Source organism: Lampetra fluviatilis, unplaced genomic scaffold (assembly GCF_964198595.1).
Source record: "Lampetra fluviatilis unplaced genomic scaffold, kcLamFluv1.1 SCAFFOLD_1454, whole genome shotgun sequence".
NCBI lineage: Eukaryota > Metazoa > Chordata > Hyperoartia > Petromyzontiformes > Petromyzontidae > Lampetra > Lampetra fluviatilis.
The window spans coordinates 5,001-15,676 of record NW_027621696.1 but is presented as its reverse complement, the minus strand read 5'-3'; the positions used below and the strand labels follow the sequence as shown (position 1 = coordinate 15,676).

The 10,676-nt window shown below is 55.6% G+C and overlaps 1 pseudogene across 1 annotated transcript in view; it reads left to right on the top strand.

The window, feature by feature from the left end:
- The first annotated feature begins 2,797 nt into the window (after nucleotides 1-2,797).
- Nucleotides 2,798-10,676, top strand: part of LOC144955590 (nipped-B-like protein A pseudogene) — a 12,143-nt pseudogene continuing 4,264 nt past the window's right edge. The window contains exons 1-2 of the transcript XR_013641727.1: nucleotides 2,798-2,920; nucleotides 7,998-8,063. The product of XR_013641727.1 is annotated as a nipped-B-like protein A pseudogene (transcript). The remainder of the gene's footprint in view (nucleotides 2,921-7,997; nucleotides 8,064-10,676) is intronic.

Genomic DNA, 10,676 nt, shown 5'->3' with positions numbered 1-10,676 from the left:
ACGTATCCTTCCCCGTGTGTGCCCAGGGATGAGGGTTGCTAAGCAGGAGTGTAGTGGTGAGTGTAGTGGTGAGTGTAGTGGTGAGTGTAGTGGTGAGTGTGGTGGTGAGTGTGGTGGTGAGTGTGGTGGTGAGTGTGGTGGTGAGTGTGGTGAGCGTAGTGATGAGCGTAGTGGTGAGTGTGGTGAGGGTAGTGGTGAGTGGTGTGGTGGTGAGTGTGGTGGTGAGTGTGGTGGTGAGTGTGGTGAGTGTGGTGGTGGTGAGTGTGGTGGTGAGTGTGGTGAGTGTGGTGGTGAGCGTGGTGGTGAGCGTGGTGGTGAGTGTGGTGAGGGTAGTGGTGAGTGTACTAGTGGTGAGTGTGGTGGTGAGTGTGGTGGTGAGTGTGGTGGTGAGTGTGGTGAGTGTGGTGGTGGTGAGTGTGGTGGTGAGTGTGGTGGTGAGCGTGGTGGTGAGCGTGGTGGTGAGCGTGGTGGTGAGCGTGGTGGTGAGCGTGGTGAGTGTGGTGAGCGTGGTGGTGAGCTAAGTGGTGAGTGTGGTGAGCGTGGTGGTGAGCTAAGTGGTGAGCGTGGTGGTGAGTGTGGTGGTGAGTGTGGTGGTGAGTGTGGTGGTGAGTGTGGTGGTGAGTGTGGTGGTGAGTGTACTAGTGGTGAGTGTACTAGTGGTGAGTGTACTAGTGGTGAGTGTACTAGTGGTGAGTGTACTAGTGGTGAGTGTACTAGTGGTGAGTGTGGTGGTGAGTGCAGTGGTGAGTGCAGTGGTGAGTGCAGTGGTGAGTGTACTAGTGGTGAGTGCAGTGGTGAGTGCAGTGGTGAGTGTATCATTCCCCGTGTGTGCCCAGGGATGAGGGTTGCTAAGCAGGAGTGTAGTGGTGAGCTAAGTGGTGAGTGCAGTGGTGAGTGTAGTGGTGAGTGTAGTGGTGAGTGTAGTGGTGAGTGTAATGGTGAGTGTAGTGGTGAGTGTGGTGAGCGTGGTGGTGAGCTAAGTGGTGAGTGTACTAGTGGTGAGTGTAGTGGTGAGTGTAGTGGTGAGCGTAGTGGTGAGTGTAGTGGTGAGTGTAGTGGTGAGTGTGGTGAGCGTGGTGGTGAGCTAAGTGGTGAGTGTACTAGTGGTGAGCGTAGTGGTGAGTGTAGTGGTGAGTGTAATGGTGAGTGTAGTGGTGAGTGTGGTGAGCGTGGTGGTGAGCTAAGTGGTGAGTGTACTAGTGGTGAGTGTAGTGGTGAGCGTAGTGGTGAGTGTAGTGGTGAGTGTGGTGAGCGTGGTGGTGAGCTAAGTGGTGAGTGTACTAGTGGTGAGTGTAGTGGTGAGTGTAGTGGTGAGTGTGGTGAGCGTGGTGGTGAGCTAAGTGGTGAGTGTACTAGTGGTGAGTGTACTAGTGGTGAGCGTAGTGGTGAGTGTAGTGGTGAGTGTAGTGGTGAGTGTGGTGAGCGTGGTGGTGAGCTAAGTGGTGAGTGTACTAGTGGTGAGTGTAGTGGTGAGTGTAGTGGTGAGTGTGGTGAGCATGGTGGTAAGCTAAGTGGTGAGTGTACTAGTGGTGAGCGTAGTGGTGAGCGTAGTGGTGAGTGTAGTGGTGAGTGTGGTGAGCGTGGTGGTGAGCTAAGTGGTGAGTGTACTAGTGGTGAGTGTAGTGGTGAGTGTAGTGGTGAGTGTGGTGAGCGTGGTGGTGAGCTAAGTGGTGAGTGTACTAGTGGTGAGTGTACTAGTGGTGAGTGTAGTGGTGAGTGTAGTGGTGAGTGTAATGGTGAGTGTGGTGGTGAGTGTGGTGAGCGTGGTGGTGAGCTAAGTGGTGAGTACTAGTGGTGAGCGTAGTGGTGAGTGTAGTGGTGAGCGTAGTGGTGAGTGTAGTGGTGAGTGTAGTGGTGAGTGTAGTGGTGAGTGTACTAGTGGTGAGTGTAGTGGTGAGCGTAGTGGTGAGCGTAGTGGTGAGTGTAGTGGTGAGCGTAGTGGTGAGTGTAGTGGTGAGCGTAGTGGTGAGCTAAGTGGTGAGTGTACTAGTGGTGAGCGTAGTGGTGAGCGTAGTGGTGAGCGTAGTGGTGAGCGTAGTGGTGAGTGTACTAGTGGTGAGCGTGGTGGTGAGCGTGGTGGTGAGCGTGGTGGTGAGCGTGGTGGTGAGCGTGGTGGTGAGCGTGGTGGTGAGCGTGGTGGTGAGCGTAGTGGTGAGCGTAGTGGTGAGTGTACTAGTGGTGAGTGTACTAGTGGTGAGTGTACTAGTGGTGAGTGTAGTGGTGAGTGTACTAGTGGTGAGCGTAGTGGTGAGCGTAGTGGTGAGCGTAGTGGTGAGCGTAGTGGTGAGTGTAGTGGTGAGTGTACTAGTGGTGAGCGTAGTGGTGAGCGTGGTGGTGAGCGTAGTGGTGAGTGTGGTGAGCGTAGTGGTGAGCGTAGTGGTGAGCGTAGTGGTGAGTGTAGTGGTGAGCGTGGTGGTGAGCGTGGTGGTGAGCGTGGTGGTGAGCGTGGTGGTGAGCGTGGTGGTGAGCGTGGTGGTGAGCTAAGTGGTGAGCGTAGTGGTGAGCGTAGTGGTGAGCGTAGTGGTGAGTGTACTAGTGGTGAGTGTAGTGGTGAGCGTAGTGGTGAGCGTAGTGGTGAGTGTAGTGGTGAGTGTGGTGAGCGTAGTGGTGAGCGTAGTGGTGAGTGTACTAGTGGTGAGTGTACTAGTGGTGAGCGTACTAGTGGTGAGCGTACTAGTGGTGAGCGTAGTGGTGAGTGTAGTGGTGAGCGTAGTGGTGAGTGTACTAGTGGTGAGCGTAGTGGTGAGCGTAGTGGTGAGCGTAGTGGTGAGTGTGTGTTCCCCGTGTCTCCCCAGGGATGAGGGTAGCAAAGCAGGAAGACCTCAAGGAGATGGGAGACGTCTCCTCCGGCATGAGCAGCTCCATCATGCAGCTCTACCTCAAGAACGTGCTGGAGAGCTTCTTGTACTGCCACGCCGTGGTAACGCACCACGCCGCTCACCAAACTACTCACCACGCCGCTCACCACGCTGCTCACCAACCTACTCACCACGCCGCTCACCAAACTACTCACCACGCCGCTCACCACGCTGCTCACCACGCCGCTCACCAAACTACTCACCACGCCGCTCACCACGCCGCTCACCACGCCGCTCACCAACCTACTCACCACGCCGCTCACCAACCTACTCACCACGCTGCTCACCAACCTACTCACCACGCTGCTCACCAACCTACTCACCACGCCGCTCACCAAACTACTCACCACGCCGCTCACCAAACTACTCACCACGCCGCTCACCACGCCGCTCACCAACCTACTCACCACGCCGCTCACCACGCCGCTCACCAACCTACTCACCACGCTGCTCACCACGCCGCTCACCAACCTACTCACCACGCTGCTCACCACGCCGCTCACCAAACTACTCACCACGCCGCTCACCACGCCGCTCACCAAACTACTCACCACGCTGCTCACCACGCTGCTCACCACGCCGCTCACCAAACTACTCACCACGCCGCTCACCACGCCGCTCACCAAACTACTCACCACGCCGCTCACCAACCTACTCACCACGCCGCTCACCAAACTACTCCACGCTGCTCACCACGCTGCTCACCAAACTACTCACCACGCTGCTCACCACGCCGCTCACCAAACTACTCACCACGCCGCTCACCAAACTACTCACCACGCCGCTCACCAAACTACTCACCACGCCGCTCACCAAACTACTCACCACGCCGCTCACCACGCCGCTCACCAACCTACTCACCACGCCGCTCACCACGCCGCTCACCAAACTACTCACCACGCTACTCACCACGCCGCTCACCAAACTACTCACCACGCCGCTCACCAACCTACTCACCACGCCGCTCACCAAACTACTCACCACGCTGCTCACCAACCTACTCACCACGCCGCTCACCAAACTACTCACCACGCCGCTCACCAACCTACTCACCACGCTGCTCACCAAACTGCTCACCACGCCGCTCACCAAACTACTCACCACGCTGCTCACCAACCTACTCACCACGCCGCTCACCAAACTACTCACCACGCCGCTCACCAACCTACTCACCACGCTGCTCACCAAACTACTCACCACGCCGCTCACCACGCCGCTCACCAACCTACTCACCACGCCGCTCACCAACCTACGCACCACGCCGCTCACCAAACTACTCACCACGCTGCTCACCACGCCGCTCACCAACCTACGCACCACGCCGCTCACCAAACTACTCACCACGCCGCTCACCAACCTACTCACCACGCCGCTCACCAAACTACTCACCACGCCGCTCACCAAACTACTCACCACGCCGCTCACCAACCTACTCACCACGCCGCTCACCAAACTACTCACCACGCCGCTCACCAAACTACTCACCACGCTGCTCACCACGCCGCTCACCAACCTACGCACCACGCCGCTCACCAAACTACTCACCACGCCGCTCACCAACCTACTCACCACGCCGCTCACCAAACTACTCACCACGCCGCTCACCAAACTACTCACCACGCCGCTCACCAACCTACTCACCACGCCGCTCACCAAACTACTCACCACGCCGCTCACCAACCTACTCACCACGCCGCTCACCAAACTACTCACCACGCCGCTCACCAAACTACTCACCACGCCGCTCACCAAACTACTCACCACGCTGCTCACCACGCCGCTCACCAACCTACTCACCACGCCGCTCACCAACCTACTCACCACGCCGCTCACCAAACTACTCACCACGCTGCTCACCACGCCGCTCACCAACCTACTCGCTCGCTTGCTCACTCACTCGCTCACTCACCCACCAACCTACTCACTCACTCACTCGCTCACTCAATCACTCACTCACTACACATTCACTCAATCAGTCACTCACTCAATCAGTCACTCAGTTAATCACTCAGTCACACACTCATTCACCCACCCACTCACCAACTCACTCACCACTCACTCACTAACTCACTCACCAACTCACTCACCCACTCACCAACTCACTCACTCACCCACTCACTCACCACTCACTCACCAACCCACTTACCCACTCACTCACCCACTCACTCACCAACTCACTCACTACTCACTCACCCACTCACTCACCACTCACTCACCCACTCACTCACCACTCATTCACCCACCCACTCACCAACTCACTCACCACTCACTCACTAACTCACTCACCAACTCACTCACCCACTCACCAACTCACTCACTCACCCACTCACTCACCACTCACTCACCCACTCACTCACCCACTCACTCACCACTCACTCACCCACTCACTCACCCACTCACTCACCACTCACTCACCACTCACTCACCACTCACTCACCCACTCACTCACCACTCACTCACCACTCACTCACCAACCCACTTACCCACTCACTCACCACTCACTCACCCACTCACTCACCCACTCACTCACCACTCACTCACCCACTCACTCACCCACTCACTCACCACTCACTCACCACTCACTCACCACTCACTCACCCACTCACTCACCCACTCACTCACCACTCACTCACCACTCACTCACCCACTCACTCACCCACTCACTCACCACTCACTCACCACTCACTCACCACTCACTCACCACTCACTCACCCACTCACTCACCCACTCACTCACCACTCACTCACCACTCACTCACCACTCACTCACCACACACTCACCACTCACTCACCCACTCACTCACCCACTCACTCACCACTCACTCACCACTCACTCACCACACACTCACCACTCACTCACCCACTCACTCACCACTCACTCACCACTCACTCACCACTCACTCACCACTCACTCACCACTCACTCACCACACACTCACCACTCACTCACCCACTCACTCACCCACTCACTCACCACTCACTCACCACTCACTCACCACTCACTCACTCACTCACCCACTCACTCACCACTCACTCACCACTCACTCACCACTCACTCACCACACACTCACCACTCACTCACCCACTCACTCACCCACTCACTCACCACTCACTCACCACTCACTCACCACTCACTCACCACTCACTCACTCACTCACTCACCCACTCACTCACTCACTCACCAAACCACTTACCCACTCACTCACCACTCACTCACCCACTCACTCACCCACTCACTCACTCACCAACTCACTCACCCAACCACCCACTCACTCACTCACCAACCCACTTACTCACTCACTCACCACTCACTCACTCACCACTCACTCACCCACTCACTCACCCACTCACCCAATCACCAACTCACTCACTCACCACTCACTCACCCATCCACTCACCACTCATTCACTCACCACTCACTCACTCACCCACTCACTCACTCACTCACTCACCACTCACTCACCACACTCACCACTCACTCACCACACACTCACCACTCACTCACCCACTCACTCACCCACTCACCCAATCACCAACTCACTCACTCACCACTCACTCACCCATCCACTCACCACTCACTCACTCACCACTCACTCACTCACCCACTCACTCACTCACTCACCACTCACTCACCACACTCACCACTCACTCACCACACACTCACCACTCACTCACCCACTCACTCACCCACTCACTCACCACTCACTCACCACTCACTCACCACTCACTCACTCACCACTCACTCACCACTCACTCACCACTCACTCACTCACCCACTCACTCACTCACTCACCAAACCACTTACCCACTCACTCACCACTCACTCACCCACTCACTCACCCACTCACTCACTCACCAACTCACTCACCCAACCACCCACTCACTCACTCACCAACCCACTTACTCACTCACTCACCACTCACTCACTCACCACTCACTCACCCACTCACTCACCCACTCACCCAATCACCAACTCACTCACTCACCACTCACTCACCCATCCACTCACCACTCATTCACTCACCACTCACTCACTCACCCACTCACTCACTCACCACTCACTCACTCACCCACTCATTCATTCACTCACTCACTCACTCACTCACCCACTCACTCACCACTCACTCACCACTCACTCACCCACTCACTCACCCACTCACTCACCACTCACTCACCACTCACTCACCACTCACTCACCACACACTCACCACTCACTCACCCACTCACTCACCACTCACTCACCACTCACTCACCACTCACTCACCCACTCACTCACCCACTCACTCACCACTCACTCACCACTCACTCACCACTCACTCACCACACACTCACCACTCACTCACCCACTCACTCACCCACTCACTCACCACTCACTCACCACTCACTCACCACTCACTCACCACTCACTCACTCACCCACTCACTCACCACTCACTCACCACTCACTCACCACTCACTCACCACACACTCACCACTCACTCACCCACTCACTCACCCACTCACTCACCACTCACTCACCACTCACTCACCACTCACTCACCACTCACTCACCACTCACTCACCACTCACTCACCACTCACTCACTCACTCACCCACTCACTCACTCACTCACCAAACCACTTACCCACTCACTCACCACTCACTCACCCACTCACTCACCCACTCACTCACTCACCAACTCACTCACTCACCCAACCACCCACTCACTCACTCACCAACTCACTCACTACTCACACATCACTCACTCACCAACCCACTTACTCACTCACTCACCACTCACTCACTCACCACTCACTCACCCACTCACTCACCCACTCACCCAATCACCAACTCACTCACTCACCACTCACTCACCCATCCACTCACTCACCACTCATTCACTCACCACTCACTCACCCACTCACTCACTCACCACTCACTCACTCACCCACTCACTCACTCACCCACTCACTCACTCACTCACCCACTCACTCACTCACTCACCCACTCATTCATTCACTCACTCACTCACTCATCCACTCACTCACTCACCACTCACTCACTCACCCACTCACTCACTCACTCACACACTACTAGCTTGCAGCACTTGCCCCATCACCTCGTGGCAGGCTACACAGGGTGCCTTTGTCTTTGCCTTTGCAGGTGCGGAACTCTGCCCTGAACGTGGTGTGGCTCACACTCAACCAGGGCCTCGTGCATCCTGTACAGGTGATACTCACCACTCACTCACCACTCACTCACCACTCACTCACTCACCACACTCACCACTTACTCACTCACTCACCACACTCACCACTCACTCACTCACCACTCACCGAGACATTGACACTCAACCAGGGCTTCGTGCATCCTGTACAGGTGATACTCACCACTCACTCACCACTCACTCACCACACTCTCCACTCACTCACTCACCACACTCACCACTTACTCACTCACTCACCACACTCACCACTCACTCACTCACCACTCACCGAGACATTGACACTCAACCAGGGCCTCGTGCATCCTGTACAGGTGATACTCACCACTCACTCACCACTCACTCACCACACTCACCACTCACTCACCACACTCACCACTCACACTCACCACACTCACCACGCTCACCACTCACACACCACACTCACCACTCACTCACCACTCACTCACTCACCACTCACTCACCACTCACTCACCACACTCTCCACTCACTCACTCACTCACCACACTCACCACTCACTCACTCACCACACTCACTCACTCACCACTCACTCACTCACTCACCACTCACTCACTCACCACTCACTCACCACACTCACCACTCACTCACCACGCTCACTCACAACTCACTCACTCACCACTCACTCACCACTCACTCACCACACTCACCACTCACTCACTCACCACTTACTCACTCACCACACTCACTCACTCACCACTCACTCACTCACCACTCACTCACCACACTCACCACTCACTCACCACGCTCACTCACAACTCACTCACTCACTCACCACACTCACCACTCACTCACCACGCTCACTCACAACTCACTCACTCTCCACTCACTCACTCACTCACCACACTCACCACTCACTCACTCACCACACTCACTCACTCACCACTCACTCACTCACTCACCACTCACTCACTCACCACTCACTCACTCACTCACCACTCACTCACTCACCACTCACTCACCACACTCACCACTCACTCACCACGCTCACTCACAACTCACTCACTCACCACTCACTCACCACTCACTCACCACACTCACCACTCACTCACTCACCACTCACTCACTCACCACACTCACTCACTCACCACTCACTCACTCACCACTCACTCACCACACTCACCACTCACTCACCACGCTCACTCACAACTCACTCACTCACTCACCACTCACTCACCACACTCACCACTCACTCACCACGCTCACTCACAACTCACTCACTCACCACTCACTCACCACTCACTCACCACACTCACCACTCACTCACTCACCACTCACTCACTCACCACACTCACTCACTCACCACTCACTCACTCACCACTCACTCACCACACTCACCACTCACTCACCACGCTCACTCACAACTCACTCACTCACCACTCACTCACCACTCACTCACCACACTCACCACTCACTCACTCACTAGGCTCACCACTCACTCACTCACTCACCACTCACTCACCACACTCACCACTCACTCACCACGCTCACTCACAACTCACTCACTCACCACTCACTCACCACTCACTCACCACACTCACCACTCACTCACTCACCACTCACTCACTCACCACACTCACTCACTCACCACTCACTCACTCACTCACCACTCACTCACCACACTCACCACTCACTCACCACGCTCACTCACAACTCACTCACTCACCACTCACTCACCACTCACTCACCACACTCACCACTCACTCACTCACCACTCACCGAGACATTGACACTCAACCAGGGCCTGGTGCATCCTGTACAGGTGATACTCACCACTCACTCACCACTCACTCACCACACTCTCCACTCACTCACTCACCATGCTCACCACTCACTCACTCACCACTCACTCACCACACTCACTCACTCACCACACTCACCACTCACTCACCACGCTCACTCACAACTCACTCACTCACCACTCACTCACCACTCACTCACCACACTCACCACTCACTCACCACACTCACCACTCACTCACTCACCACACTCACTCACTCACCACTCACTCACTCACCACTCACTCACCACACTCACCACTCACTCACCACGCTCACTCACAACTCACTCACTCACCACTCACTCACCACTCACTCACCACACTCACCACTCACTCACCACGCTCACTCACAACTCACTCACTCACCACACTCACCACTCACTCACTCACCACACTCACCAGGCTCACCACTCACTCACTCACCGAGACATTGACACTCAACCAGGGCCTGGTGCATCCTGTACAGGTGATACTCACCACTCACTCACTCACCTGCACACTCACCACTCACTCACCACACTCACCACTCACACTCACCACACTCACCACGCTCACCACTCACACACTCACCATTCACTCACTCACCACACTCACCACGCTCACCACTCACTCACCACACTCACCACTCACCACACTCACCACTCACTCACCACTCACCTACACACTCACTATCACCGTGTGTGTGTGTCACACTGTGTGTGTTTGCGTGTATCACAGTGCGTGTATCACAGTGCGTGTGTGTGTGTGTGTATCACACTGTGTGTGTGTGTGTCACTGTGTGTGTGTGTGTGTATCACACTGTGTGTGTGTATCACACTGT